This window comes from Acartia tonsa, chromosome 3 (genome assembly GCF_053477335.1).
Source record: "Acartia tonsa isolate MP-2025a chromosome 3, ASM5347733v1, whole genome shotgun sequence".
NCBI lineage: Eukaryota > Metazoa > Arthropoda > Copepoda > Calanoida > Acartiidae > Acartia > Acartia tonsa.
The window spans coordinates 1183511-1198891 of record NC_137262.1 but is presented as its reverse complement, the minus strand read 5'-3'; the positions used below and the strand labels follow the sequence as shown (position 1 = coordinate 1198891).

Genomic DNA, 15381 nt, shown 5'->3' with positions numbered 1-15381 from the left:
CATGGGCAATCCTGCCTCCCCCGGACAGGGATAGCCATCTACCTAACCATTGCAACTATCTATGTTTTACTTGTATGATTTACCTTTAACTATCTTTATTCCTAATCCATATGTATTTATATTATGTTGTACAACTTTAGTAATCCTTAGACCCTCAATAAAGAAACAACTGAATAGACTCTGTTTATTATTTAGTGATTGCTAGAGAAGCGTAGCTTCTCTATAGTATAGGTGTCCACGTCTGTTCACACTGCCGTAGTCATTTGAACTCTGGTGTCTGCCATTTATCCTAGGCGGATACCACATATACACCAAAAATTTCACATTTCCCCTTGTTTTGGTTACAAAAAAAAATTTGGGAGGAGGATAATTTTTTTGTGGGGGGGAGGAGATTTTTTTATTCCCCCAAAGAAAATAGCCTAAAACCGTCACAGGACCATTATATATATTCAATGAAGAGTAGAGCCCTATCAGTAAAGCGATACTGAGATCTTAAGCTTCAGACGGACAGACAATCTCATTCTATTTTGTATTATAGATAAGATTAATATGTTTCATTCTTAGGATCTATTTACAGGTTCCAAGTTAATCAAGGGCCATTGCCAATTTTTTAAAATCATCCTAGTAAGAAGAAAAGCAGAAAAATGATGATTGAATTTTAAACTCATAAAGGAAAGTAAAGTCATTGCCATATAAAACTCTTAAAGCGTCCTCAAGTATGTAGACCTTGATTTTTCACATAGAAAAGGGAGAGACTGCTAGTAGACATCCCTGACAAATGTCAAGTAGACTTTAATACACACACACAACTCACACACACACACACAAAGAGAGAGACACACAAAAAACATAGACAGATTTACAATTACAATATTTATATATGCATTTTAATCAAGGACTGGTATTGGGATTCTGAAAAACATTTCAAACAGCAGAAACATTAAAGGCTTTGATCATATATTCTGCTGCTATGTCAGAGACATGTGACATATTATGGATAATTCCTTGTCCCATAAACAGGGTTAACTTATAATTATGACTTTTAGACTAAAATCAGAATGTTACGTCATAAAAACGAGGGATTATCCATCTCTTTTTCAGGGGTTTTCTTTCCCACTCCTCCTCTCATCATCCCTCATTTTTATGACGTCAAAATTTTTTTTTGAGGGACTTTCTTTGTCTTCATCTTGCTTATTATGAGTTTGTTGTATGCGTCTTGTTTGATGAAGCCTTGAATTTAATTGTAAAAGGTTGATTTCCTTGAGGCTTACAGACGATTAACGCGCGGCTGCGAGCCTTACTTGAAGAGTTTAATTATTGAAGAAGTCTATGGACTTTGGAGGCATAACAGACATTTTTTCTTTAGAATTTCATTGACTTTCCCTGGATCTACATGAGCATATTAAGATTTGAAAGAAATATTAATGAAGGTCATTTAACTAACTGATTAAAACACATTTTTAAAACTTTGAGTTTTTAAAACAGCATAGCTTTTCTTAGTTCTCTGTCTAATAAACTGTCTGTTTGTTAGATGATGTATTAGATTTTGAATAAAAACTATTAACTTTGCAATTAACAGTAGAAGAAGTGTAATAAATGTTTTTGGAATATGATGCTAACATTTTTCAATAGTACTTTACATGTCAATTAACCTTTCACCAAAAAGGCTAAAGGCTGTCTAGATCCATAAAGAAAAGACAAATCATTCAATAATTCTAACTCATATGATTTGTTAAGATACAGACATATGAAGAGCACACATTTTAAAAGATTTATATAGTTAGAAAAAATTGAAGAATCAAAATATTTATCTATTATTTTGAATTAAACATATTTGAGATTTATTATGAACATGGTTGTTCTTGTTTATATTTTTTAAACTTGAAAATTGATTAACTGTGAACAATAATTTTAAAAAAATTCAAGAGTTGAGCAAGGGCACTGACATATTTTATGATAAAAAAGATAGAAAGGCAAAATGTAAAATATTAAAATTTCTTTTGTGAACAATTACAATATACTATCCTATTATGTTAAGCAGTAAGGTTTTTTTTGTCTGAAGATAAAGATTTAAATAACTTTTGATTGAGATTTCTTATTTTAAATAAGCTTCAAAGAGGTCTCGAACAGGTTTTAGGCTATTTTATTATCATTTCTTACCCCTTTGAATACAGAGCCTTACTATTAATAAAATTAATATCAATATGCTTAATCATTTTTTCCTCATTTGGAGGAAGAATGTTTATAAAAGCTCTAAGAAGAAAAGTGTAAATTATTTCATATATTTTTCTTTGTTTTTATAAGAATTGTTCCAATCCATAGAATTGATATCACCTTGATAAATCAATTTTGTGTTAACCCTGTCTTCTGTCAACTTTGATTTATCAATAATGATTTATTATCACTTGGCAAGTACAGTTTATAACAGATTGATAAAAACAGTACTATATCCGGGACTTGGTAGCCGCCTGCAAGACTCGTGGAAATTAACCTTTTACAATTTTAAAAATCAGCTCTAAAAGTTTAAACCTGACCCTAATATGGCATTCCAACTTTGCCACAAATTTTCAAGGCACCCAAGTGGGTTTAAATTTGAGACTAAGTCATGACTTTATATTTTTTAATTTAGGTGCAGTATTGACTTAGAAATTAACAATTTTCCGTGAAGCTTGGTCTTGTATTTTTTCATGAGGAAGGTTTGAAAATATCACCTCGAGAGAAATTATTTAGTCCTTTGTCACGTATTTTCATTTTTTTTGTCTTATGTGGGTATTATCAACCTTGCAATTATACTGTAATTAATTAATCATGATAAATTTTACTGCTTGTTTGTGATTATTTATTTCATGTATATTTTACTATGTGTCATAAAATAAATTTCATTCAAAAACAGTCAACCCTAACAAATCAGGGGTTTTAAGGGATAAGATTATGGACAATAAGTTGATGTTCACCTCAATTTATGATCAACAAAATTACCCTTTCTGTAGATTTTTAAAAAGTATTGAAACTGTATGTAAACTGCTAATTTTTAAATCCAAAAATAATTCAATAATAGGCTCCAATGTTCTTAAGCCAATAAATGAATAAATGAGATAATGTGTTTCAAAAATATAAAAAAAACAGTTCCCAACAAATTAAATTTTAATAAAACCATAAAAAAAAACGTTTAAGAAAACACACAGGCTGGCTATAAAAAAAAGCGGCTATAATTTTCAAACAAATTTGTTTTATAAGAAATTGCAGAAAATATTGCAAAAGCCTACACAAAATTGCACGGGGTAGAGAAAAAGATCATAAAAAATTGTAAACTAATCTAAACCAAATAACAAGAAGTAGTTTAGGGAAGGATCATTCTTGTCTTAAATTGGTTTTTGGGTATTTCTTTATCTACATAGCGTTAAAGTTTTTGTTCAAAATAGTTGCACCAATTTATTTGTCCTTGTAAAGAAAAGTTTACACTGTTCCTTAGTGGGTTTTAGGCTATTTCATTTACTAGTTATTGACATTTGTACTCAGTCTTTGGTCTGATTTTTAATAATTTCTAGGCCTTGTAATACTAAGGAATTTTTGTGTTCATAGATGAAATGGCAAGTAGATTCATATTTTGAAGAATCCGATCGGTTCAACGGTTAGCGAGATCCTTCGGTACAAATATACAAACACACAGACAAACAAACAGACAAACAAACAGACAGACATCCTGTTACTTTATTATAAAGAATTATCAAAATAAATATCCTCATAATTATAGAATAGAAAAATACAATTGGATTACTATAAATCCTTTTATATGAAAGTGAAAAAAAGATTGCACGTAAATTTACAGAAACAAGTACACGTGCATTAATTCTTACGTAGCACAACACATATTGCAGCTATAAAAAAGAAGAAATCAAACAGCAAAAAAAAGCATTTTAGAATAAATTTAAAATAATTATATGCAAGGACGTCCCTAGCATAAAAAATTTGGCGCTAAATATTTAATAGTATTTCATTATTAGGTAGGTACCTTTTTACATAATTAAATTACCCCTCCCCCCAACAAATTTTTTTTAACCCGGGGGTAAATTTTGGGGGTGTAAAAAAAATGTACCCCTGCCATCAGATTTCAGGGGGGATAATTACCCCCCCCCTCCCCGAAGCAAACTTAACCCCTGGGGTAAATTTTTTTTGTAAGCATTAATGAAAATAATGCTTAAACTACAATCATAACTGTTTAAAATCTAATAGCATAGCGACCTTTGTTCATTGAAAAAATGTAAAGTTTTTAAATAATAATTTATTGATTTTTTAGTAGCGTAGCTTCTCTAGACTTTTACATGTCTGTTTGTTATTTATTGATTATCCTTTATGCTACGTTACACAAAAAATGTTAGCAAATTGAGAAAGATAACTTCAAAGTTTTAATTAATGAAGATTAAAACGTGTCATAAGTATAGACTTTAAAAATTGTTTGAATATGAGATGAATGAATAGAACAGCTTGAAAAGGAGGCAATGCCTTGGCATATTTCGAGCATTAAGCTACACAATTGTTCAATTTATCATTCAAAATTATCTAGATTTATGTTTTCCAAATATAATACTAAATTAGTTTTGGACAGGCCTAGCTATTCTAACAATCAATTCTACAAAAAAATTACGAAACCTTTTGAAGTAAGGTTGGTTTATATCTTGTTTTTTTTTCATGTAACTGAAGATGGTTGGGTAAGAAGGGGAGGAAAATGGGAAGGAGGTTGTGTGGAAATTTTCCTTTAGAATTGTTTGTCAGTATCACATTCCCTTTTCCCTGGCTATAGATGTTTTCACTCTTGTTTGAAAAATGTAAGAAGATTGACATAATATGAGTATTTTTACTAGCACAAGACAAACAAATGTTTTTTTTTTGTAGTACATTTTAAGCATTTTTATTTCTTTTTAAGTTTTTGAAAATTTATTCCATATGCATTAATTATGATTTTAAAAACTAAGAATGCGTTATAAAAAAATTAGAAAAGAAATTAAGATTTCTAGAATGGCTTTCAAACCGATTAATTCAACCCATAGATCATAAAACAATCATAAAATTAATACCAGTTTTGTAAGCCTGGGTCTTAGACTTCTCGGGGCCAAGAAAAATAGTTTTATTTTAATATCCGCGGAAAGCTGTTAATAAGAAGATGCGATAAGCAATGGGGGAGTAAAGGAAAGTGAATTAATCATCTGCACTAAAATTGGTAACCCCCTCAGTCTAACATTAGTGACAAACAGCAGTACATACAGACAGAAACAACTATAGAGTAGCTTCGCTACTAAATAAAGAAAATTTTTTGTTGATGCGCTATTTAAAGACAAATTTTTTCATGGTATTTGAAAAATTTTGTTATTTAGTTTATTTTATCTCATATCAAATTCTAAAAAAACACCCACTGTCAAATTTATTGGTCGTCACGAAATCATAAAATAATTGTTATATAAGAAACACATTTTATGAAAATAAAAGGTTTATAACATGTTTTATGGTGTTTTCCTTTTACGTCTATTTACTACTAAAAAGGACTAAATTAAAGAAAGAAAATGCAATTATAGTTTTTTTAAAGACTTCAAAGTCTAATTGTATAACCATAAGATTCTTATAAAACCAAGTAACGTAATGACCTAAGCATAGTTGCAAAGTCAACCAATGTATCTAACCCGTCAGTCTGTCTTTCCATCTGTAAGGTTATTCTTCCTTCACTATTTCTGTGAGTCCTGATCAATTTCTTACTTTAAAGTCGGTCAAACTTTGTATGGTAATGCGTTGCGTCTGTTTTAGGCCAAGACAATTCCTCTTCTGTTACTGTTGATGTCAGGCTCATGATAAAGCAGCAATAAAAACGTCTCTAGTATGACGTAATGTGGCCCAGACTAAAACCCGGCATTAATATTATTCGCTCAAGTACTTACCTTCCCTCACTGTGTCTGTGACTATGTAACTATGTGTAAAATGCATGTTTATATTGCAAATGTTAATTTGCAAACGGAGTATTTAAACTTACAGTCAGCTTTAAATTTAGTTATAACAAGAATTTTGGGATCATGGAATATAAACGAAGTTTCGGGTTTCGTCGCATTTAAACAGTAGCTTTTCTGCTAATTCTAGACCCTGCAGGGCAATCATTAACACTTACCTAACCTAACATAAAATAACCTTTTAAAAGCTTCTGTGAAAATGCGACGAAACCCGCAACTTCGTTTTCTTTCCATGACCTGAATTTTCTAATTTTACGTTAAAGGTTCAAATTCAAGCAAAATAATAGTTATTTCTCGCATCGTATTATAAACGGCTTTCCACGGATATAGAATGTACAATAGAAGGCACCGGCTAAAAAAGTGGTTTTCATGTTATGATTGTACATTTTTATATTCGTAGAAAGCTAGATATAATACGATGCTAGACATAATTTTTTCGTATGGATGAGAACCGGTTCCTAACCACCGGATTCGAATGAATACGAGAAAAAGAATACTTTAAAACAGATTTAATGAGCAATTTCACCTAATATCAAATTAACGACTTTATTTTTCTGATGTTCTGAAGTGGCTTATAATTTTTATGAATTTTATGTATATACTATTAAAATGCTCTACGACGCTTTTAAACAAGATTATCCTAGTTGTGCTGCCTATAATTAGGAAAAGAAATTGAATAATTTTCCTAGAAAAAAGAACTTGGTAAGATACTTTTGACAAGAATATGTCAAACTTTTTTCTTCATATTTTTTTCCAAATTAAAGCCAAACACGTCTATGTCCAGAAATGGGAAAGAATACTTTTTAATGTAAATTTTAATTTAGAAAATGTATAATCTCTTACTGAATAAAAGCCGTTTAAACGTAGCAAATAATATTTTCTAAATTTCATATCAAATTAGATTAGGGGAATATTCACTAGAAAAAAGATAGCTTTTGCATGTTTAAAGTATTTGTAAGTGTAATAAATGCTATTCTTATATCGTTGAAAAATGTAAAAATAAAACCTTTTGCAGAAGCCATGGCACACCCAAAATAAAATTCAATTATGTAAAAGGAAAAAAAGATGCTTATTTTTCATGTAGACATTTAACATTTCATGCAATCTTATTTAAATCAGGTCTAATTATATCTTTATCTTTAAATAGCATCTTCAAGCATTTAGAAGTCACATTATTTTTTCTTTTATCCTAAAATAAATTGATGTTCATCTCCAATGATGATAAACAAAATTACTCCTACTTTAGGTTAAGATTATTGGTTAAAAAGTTTGGACACGGCAGTCAAGATTTGACAAAAGTACCCAAAGTTTTACGACAACAAATAGGAGAGTGTGTTTTTAAAACTCTCGGTACCATTATAATTTACAATCCAATGTCACCTCTCGCCCTGGGTGATAGAATATTTATTTCTTTCATCGTATTATAAACGGCTTTCCGCGGATATAGAATGTACAATTATAAGAGTAAAACCAGTTTTTTAGCCCCGAGGTGCCGAAAGTTTTCGTATGGATGAGAACCGGTTCCTATCCACCGGATTCGAATGAATACGAGAAAGATAATTAAAAAGCAACCAGTAACTTAAGTCGAATTTTTTTAGGAGCAATATTCTTTTAATGCCTCTATATTTTTTTTATTTTATTTTTAGGCTCCTCAATGTCTTGTTGCTAAGTCAGGATATTTAGGAAAGGACAGGGAAATAGATTAAAAGAAAACAGACGTAGATTTAATCAATTTAATTAATTAATTAATTAGTTTAATTTAATTAATTTGGTTCTACTGAAAGCCCTAGGAAAATAAACCTTTTACAATTTCAAAAATCCGTTGTCAGTCTAAACCTGACCCAAATATGGCATACCTATTTTTGAAAATAAAATATTAAGCATCCAAACGGGTTTTGATTTTATTTGAGGCTTTGTTGTAGCTTACGTGCAGCTGCCGAGCCCTGATACTAAGAACATGAAAATTAAAAATCAGAAAAGAATTTCTCGTATTCATTCAAAACCGATTCGAATCCGGTTGATTATAACCGGTTCTCATCCATACGAAAAAAGCATGTCTAGCATCGTATTATATCCAGTTTTCTACAAATACAAAAATGTACGATCATAAGATTAAAACCAGTTTTTTTCTTCTTTTCCTTACCTTTCCTCGCAGCATTCGCGTTTAAATTTGCGTATGTAAATTATTGAAATCACACAACGACTGCATGCAAATCTAAAGCTAGCACAATTTGTAATATGCCAACTATTTAGCTATCTATAATACAAAGTAGCTTGATGTCTGTTCTTCCGTCTGTCTGACTGTCCGAAGCTTCAGTTCTCAGTAACCGCTGAACCGATTGGGCTCTACTTTTCAGGGAATATACCTACTAGTCCTGTGGTGGTTTTAGGCTATTTTCTTGGAGGGTGGGACACCCACAACCCCCCAAAAACAAAAAAATCCTCCCCTAATTTTTTTAATGTGATGGTTGTTGCACTAGAGGTACTAAATATTTTTTTAATTACCTCTTGAGGCAAAGCCCCTAGTGGCTAGGGGTGAAGCCGCTAGTAGTTTTAATAAAGTAATTTACTCATTATTTGAATTTGACTAATTTTCTTGAGGGCTTTAACCCCTAGTAGAATTTTACATATAAGGAAGTTAAAAGATAAGAAATTAATGTTTTTAAAAAAAGCTACTCTATGAATTGTATAATCTGTGAGTTTGTAGTTAATGCTCTAATATAGTCTATATGATACTATGATATAATTTTGTAGTTTAACTAACAATGTCATTTGATGTTTCAATCTATTCAAAGACTCTGCTTCCAAAGAATAAATTCGCCCTCGTTTTAATAAAAGAAATTAATTATTCAATTTTGACTAATTTTCTTTAGGGCTTTCACCCCTACTGTAAGTTTACATATAAGGAAGTTAAAAGATAAGAAATTAATGTTTTTTAAATGAGCTACTCTATAAATATTATATAATTCGTAAGTTTGTAGGTAATGCTCTGTTATTATACTTTTATACAATTTCGTAATTCAACTTGCAATGTTATACGATGCTTCAATCAATTCAAAGGCTACTCATAAAAAGTACAAAATTACCCTTGTTTAAATAAGTAAAATGCCTATTAATTTGACTAATTTTCTTTAGGGCTTTAACCCCTAGTAGAATTTTACATATAAGGAAGTTAAAAGATAAGAAATTAATGTTTTTAAAAAAAGCTACTCTATAAATTGTATTATCTGCAAGTTTGTAGGTAATGCTCTATTATTATACTTTGATACAATTTCGTTATTTAACTTACAATGTACAAAATTACCCTTGTTTAAATAAGTAAAATGCCTATTAATTTGACTAATTTTCTTTAGGGCTTTAACCCCTAGTAGAATTTTACATATATGGTAGTTAGGAGATAAGAAAATAATGTTATACAAAGTAAGGATGATTTTTAAAAATTATTTCGACGAAGCCCATCTGTACTACTTTTTTACCACTTTTGATTCCTGTGACGTCATAAAAATGAGGGAGATAAGAGAAGAAGTGGGAAAGAAAACCTCTAAAAAAGAGATGGAGAATCCCTTATTTTTATGACGTCACAGGAATCAAAAGTGGTACAAAAGTTGTACAGATTGGGCTTTAAATTACCATTAAATGAGCAATTAAAGGACGTTAGTTGACCTAATTCAATATAAGAATAACTGCCCAAATTTAGCTTAATGGACTTAGCTTTTAATCATGTTGGTTTATGTCTGTAATAAATAGTCTTTGTTTACACGCGGAAATGAGTGAACACAAATTAGTTTGTGTATTTAGTATGTGGATGGAGGGGACATTGGGCTGTATATTAAACTCTAGTCCCCGAAGTTTTATAAATACGTTTTCTTATTCGTTGGCTCAACAAGATAGACGATTTTTATTTAATTTTGATTGGTTGGTTTATAAGTTAGGTGTCCAAACCTTTTAACGATTAATTGTAATCTACAGATGAGATTATTTTGTGTATATTAATTGTGTATGTCCATCAATTTATCGGCCATTGTCTTATCCTTTTATATCCCTGATATCACACTAATTCTAATCAAACTTTCTTGTAGTTGGAACAATCATATCAACAATTAAACAAGGATGACAATATCCATAAAAACGAAGCTCTGAAACAAAAATGTAAGTAAATTTGTTGAAAAACTGCTTGATACAGGATAATATTGTAATATTTAAATTTGTTGTCCCAGGAATCAGAATACCGAAAATCAGATCAATCGGATAATTAGATAATATAAAAATTTGTTGTTGAAAAAGTAAAAAAATCAACATATTTAAAATGGACGTACGGTAATGTGGTATACATGCCTAAATTAACGAAAAAAACTATAGAGTAGCTTCTCTTTTAAAAAGAAACTATAAAAATAAAAAAAAATTTCTTATTAAGAATTCATTTATTGTATGAATATTTTTTCACAAGATCTTAAACTTTGTGTTTGTATTAGGGAGGTTTCAAGCTATTTAAAAAGTTTAAAATAACAATTTTTACGACGTACCTTTTAAAATATTTTTAAAGTAAAGCGTGACATAAAAGAATTGTCTTTTAACAAATAACAATGCTCAGTAATCATCTTGTTGCGATCCTTATTTGGCAAAAAGATAAAAAATGTAGTTTTGAATTTAATAAAACGTTTAATATAATAACATTTTTTAATATAATAATAAAAAGCCGCTTCTTTGTTTGTTTGTATAAAACGTAGCTTCTCTACAAGTCTCAGTGGACAGTCTTTGCGTTTGCGGTAAACTTTTCCAAATGATGGACATTTAGTGCATTAAAGAAAGAGAAAGATGTTCATTTTACTTTTCCTTCATTTTTTCCCTTTTACTTCTTATTCTTCGCCCTTTGTCTCAAGGGGCTATTTCTTCTTAGTATTATATATTTATTTGTTCAAAAAACTATACTACTTTGGACAAAATTTTGCTTGTTTATTTGCAAATATTTGGCTACCTACAAAAAGATATGTTTGCTGTCTAATCAGGGATGGAGAGGTCAATGGCAGTTAAATATTTCTTACTCCAATACTTAAATGCTCAAAAGGTAACACTTTGCATACAAGAATTGGGGGGAAATTAGTTTATTAACTATTGTTATATTCCCATAGCCCTGTTATCTAAATGGTGTGGATATCGACAAATTTATTGACATTTACACAAAACTTTTTTCTTTTTTTCTTTCTTTTGGGAAATTGTTTTACCTCAATTGGTTTTTGTCAGAAAACTATATCAAAATGTCGCACATTAAATGTACTATTATTTTATTTCCTTGCGGCTACGCCCCTAGAGGCCTCTAGTAGCACTTCGATTTTTTAAATAATACGTAACATTTCTATTTGGCGTTCAGGTCACGTAAAAAATTTCGTACAAACAAACAGACAAACAAACATATTGTTACTTTATTATAAAGACTAGCAGCTAAGCCCCTAGAGGCCTCTAGGGGCACTTGAGGAGGGGGGAGTCGAATTTGATAACCCAATTTCTTATTTTAGATTTTATAATATTTTTAGATTTTTATAATATTTATATTTGTCTATTATTTTCTTTCCATTGCATCTTAAATTGCTATAAATTGATAACAATGCATATAAAAACAGTACAGTTGGCCTATATAATATAAAAGCAGATATCATTCATAGCGAGGATTCTTAATAATTAACAATTGTGCGACAGTCAGGATTCTTTAGAAACAAGGATTACGACATCCATAAAGTTAAGCTCTAAAAAGGCAGGACAAACGTACATTTTTAGAAACATTTTTAGGACTTGATTATAGAGATGATTATAATATTGTACCTTGTGGTAATAGAAATCAGTATTCTAAAAATCAGATGAATAGGATAATTATAACATAGTAACAAATCAGCATGTTTTAAATGGACGTACGGACTGGCAGCCACCGCCCCACTAGTACTCCCAGCCTGTTGCAGCTGCCAAGGTACAGCAGGTAGATCTTTACTTATTTTGCGCCTGATCTCGCTGAATATATTTGTCAAATGTCTCTGAACTTCTGCCTCTTTCTGTGACATGTCTAAATTAACCCCCTTCACACTGGCCCCATGACTTGTCAAAGCATTTTCCACCTGTTGAACTACTGCTTCCACCTTTAAAATACATGTCACCTCTACTCTCAAATTTTTATTTTTAGAACCCAAATTATCTAACCCAACAGCAGGACGCTTGGCCACACCTCTTCCTGACCCTCCTTCGCCCTCCTCCAGACCACTTTGACCGCTCGGCCACCTGTCCCATGCATCAAGATTCACTTCCAAACCGTCCTTGCCAATATCATCATTATTCTTCAGAAACTTCAAAAACTCATCATTAAATTCATACCTGGGCCGCCCATCCTTATGCTGTCTTCTACTGGGACCAGCCCTATCATCCATTCTGTACACCACCTGCCGCCCATCCTTATGCTGTCTTCTACTGGGACCAGCCCTACTGGGACCAGCCTTATCATCCTTTCTGTACACCACCCGCCGCCTGTTGGTCCTACCATCCTCCAACCTCTCTAAAGACCTCTCGTGTTCCTCTTGCAACCGACCAGAAACCAGCCGATGTCTCTCTTTATCATCCATCTTTCCTGATAATTACAATTTCAATATTTTTTATATTTAAGACGACATTTAAAACAGATTACATTATATGAATCATCATATCAATTTTATGTCAGGGATGCCAAGGTACAAATCGAAAAATATCAAGAAAATTTCACACTCCAGCCGCGCCAATCACCACCATGACAAAATGCTGCCAGCTATCAGTCAACCATAATAAATGTACAAACCAATCCTTTCCACTTGATGATATATAGAAGTCAGCTGCAACAATAAAACACTATTCTCCTCCACTTTATGCATCCAGGACAAATTTCAGCTTGGCTGATGTAACCCACAAAAACACATCAGGAATATTTATTATTTTATTCAGGAATAAAATAATACAAATCCATCAAAAAAATCTGAAAATGTCAATTTTTCCTCCTACTCCAATCCTAATGAAAAATGTGGAGAAATCGCCAACCAATTTTGGCCACCATGACTTCAGACGCCATATTTAAAATTAAAAATAATAAACAAGGTGATATTTGCAATTTCTACAGCCCAAAAATTACTGAAATGACACCTATCTTCTTGTGATCTGTTGTGAACCAGCCCAAAAACCGAACAATCAGAATCTCACAGTTCTGCCATTCCACTCTGTCATTAATACAGGTACATTTCAGCATCACATAAAAATGTAAAAGACAATTTCCCAAAACCAGACAAAATAAAAATGTTTACCTGATTTTGATGGTTTACCACTATAACTCGATATTATGATTTAATTGCTCACAATCTCAGTTCCAACTATCAACTGGACTTAACTTTTATTGTAGATCAACTTTCCAACTTACTAGCTTAATAAGCACATATTTGTTATTAAAATAATTAAACAATAATTTAATGAATCTCCATTATATAAACATATATATAAAACTTTTATATTTATTAATCTGCACATGTACCACAGGACCTCCTACTTGAGATTTAACCTCCTCTTTGTATCCCATTTAGCTACTGACCCACTCATTTTAATCGTCACCACTTTTTCAGGCAAAGATAGCAAATGGAAACAACTAATCCAATGGAAAATTGACCTCATCAACACTCGTTCCAGCTTTAAAAACAGGTACTACAGACTCAACAGCCATCATATATTTAAAGGGAGATATTTCATACACAGTCCCTTTAAAACAGAATTCAACGTTGACTTGAATGATACATAATATTTTTTTATGTTCAATCCCTTGAAGGAGGGGGTGATTCCCAAAAGGCGCTAAATCATACAAAGCATCCAAAAACTTTTTGACCAAAATAAAAGGCCCACCGTAGAAAGACTGTAACTTCTTGGACACGTCACTCTTAATGCTTCCTTCTGTACTCTGTGTTTGTTTTGAACCTCCAAATATAGTTTGGAATTTGTTAAAATTCTCTTAATTATATCCTCCATATGTTTCAGAAATTCCAAATATGACCAAAAAACGAATAACCTGTCCTCGAGCTCTTGGAGCAGTTAATCACCAATGTTGCCACAGGTAATTTTTTTTTTTTTTCCAAATATTTCATGATTTTTGTCTACTCTTAAAGCTGCGTACAAATTCGGATTCTTGAAAGGAACTAAAACGGTGTCCACCCCCAATCCTTTCATTACCCCCTTTTTGTAACTCTGTCAGATCTCAAAGCCCGAAATAAATTATAGGTAGGTACAAAATTCTCCAAAATAAACCATAGGTAGGTACAAAATTCTCCAAAATAAACCATAGGTAGGTACAAAATTCTCCAAAATAAACCATAGGTAGGTACAAATTTCTCCAAAATAGCCTTCACTGCTGTCTCAGTCTTAGCATCAACTAGCTGACACGTAAATATATACCTGGAAAATAAGCTAAGCAGATTATGATTAAAACAAACTTAACCGTTTGTAATAATTAGTGAATCCCAAAAATTTCTGTAACTCCTTTCCTGTCTTAGGCTTGCCCCAATCCTTAATCCGTTCCAAATATGAAGGATTCATCTTCAATCTGGCGGCACTAATAATATGCTCCAGATAGTGGCATTCTCTAGTCAGTAAACCACACTTATCCAGATTCCATTCCAGGTTGCCCTGTCTGAGAACCGGAAACAACGTCTGCAAATGTTCTACATGCTCCTCTGGACTAACCGAAAACACAATCAAATCATCCAGGTAACTGATACAGAAACCATACATCCCTAGTGAAATGGATAACACCTTGTCCATCAAAGCACAAAACAAGGATGGCGCGTTGCAAATTTTAATAATCTTCGGTTTCAATTCTGGATTTTCCTTAATCATCTGATTTTCCTCTAACTTCAATTGTTGAATAATAAACTGTACTCGCTCATGCATTTTCTGTCCTGACAACTTTTCTGGTTTCTTTAACACATTTTTTGTTTTCTTACAGGTGGAATCCAGATTGTCCATGACAAAACAGTGCCCCATCTTCACATTTTTAAGCAAGATAATAGGTTTTATCGACGCATCAACTACGTTAACTCCTCCTTTATCCCTGACAGAGTAGGTTCAGCCACTACCTGTTATTGTAAACAAGAATTAATAGGAACAGATTCCCCATGAAATTCAAATTTATCCATTTTCAAACAAATATTAATTTTTATTTTTCTTCAGGAAATCAGAACGGAGATTCACCAACTTGCCTGTTACCTCAGGTACATAAAATATTTCTGTAAACACAGCTTGGTTCCCACAAATCTAACTTTTAACTCAACATATCCAATAATATTAACTTTCTTTTAATCTACCGAATAGGCTGATAACTTAGCAGGACAGAAACCAATTTCAT

General features: G+C 31.7%; 1 long non-coding RNA gene across 1 annotated transcript; it reads left to right on the top strand.

Annotated features, from left to right (window-relative positions):
* Nucleotides 1-14024: 14024 nt before the first annotated feature.
* LOC145313014 (uncharacterized) lies at nt 14025-15046 on the top strand. The gene is made up of 3 exons (XR_013877192.1): nt 14025-14094; nt 14658-14744; nt 14983-15046. It is a non-coding gene; the product is annotated as an uncharacterized LOC145313014 (long non-coding RNA).
* The last annotated feature ends 335 nt before the right edge of the window (nt 15047-15381 follow it).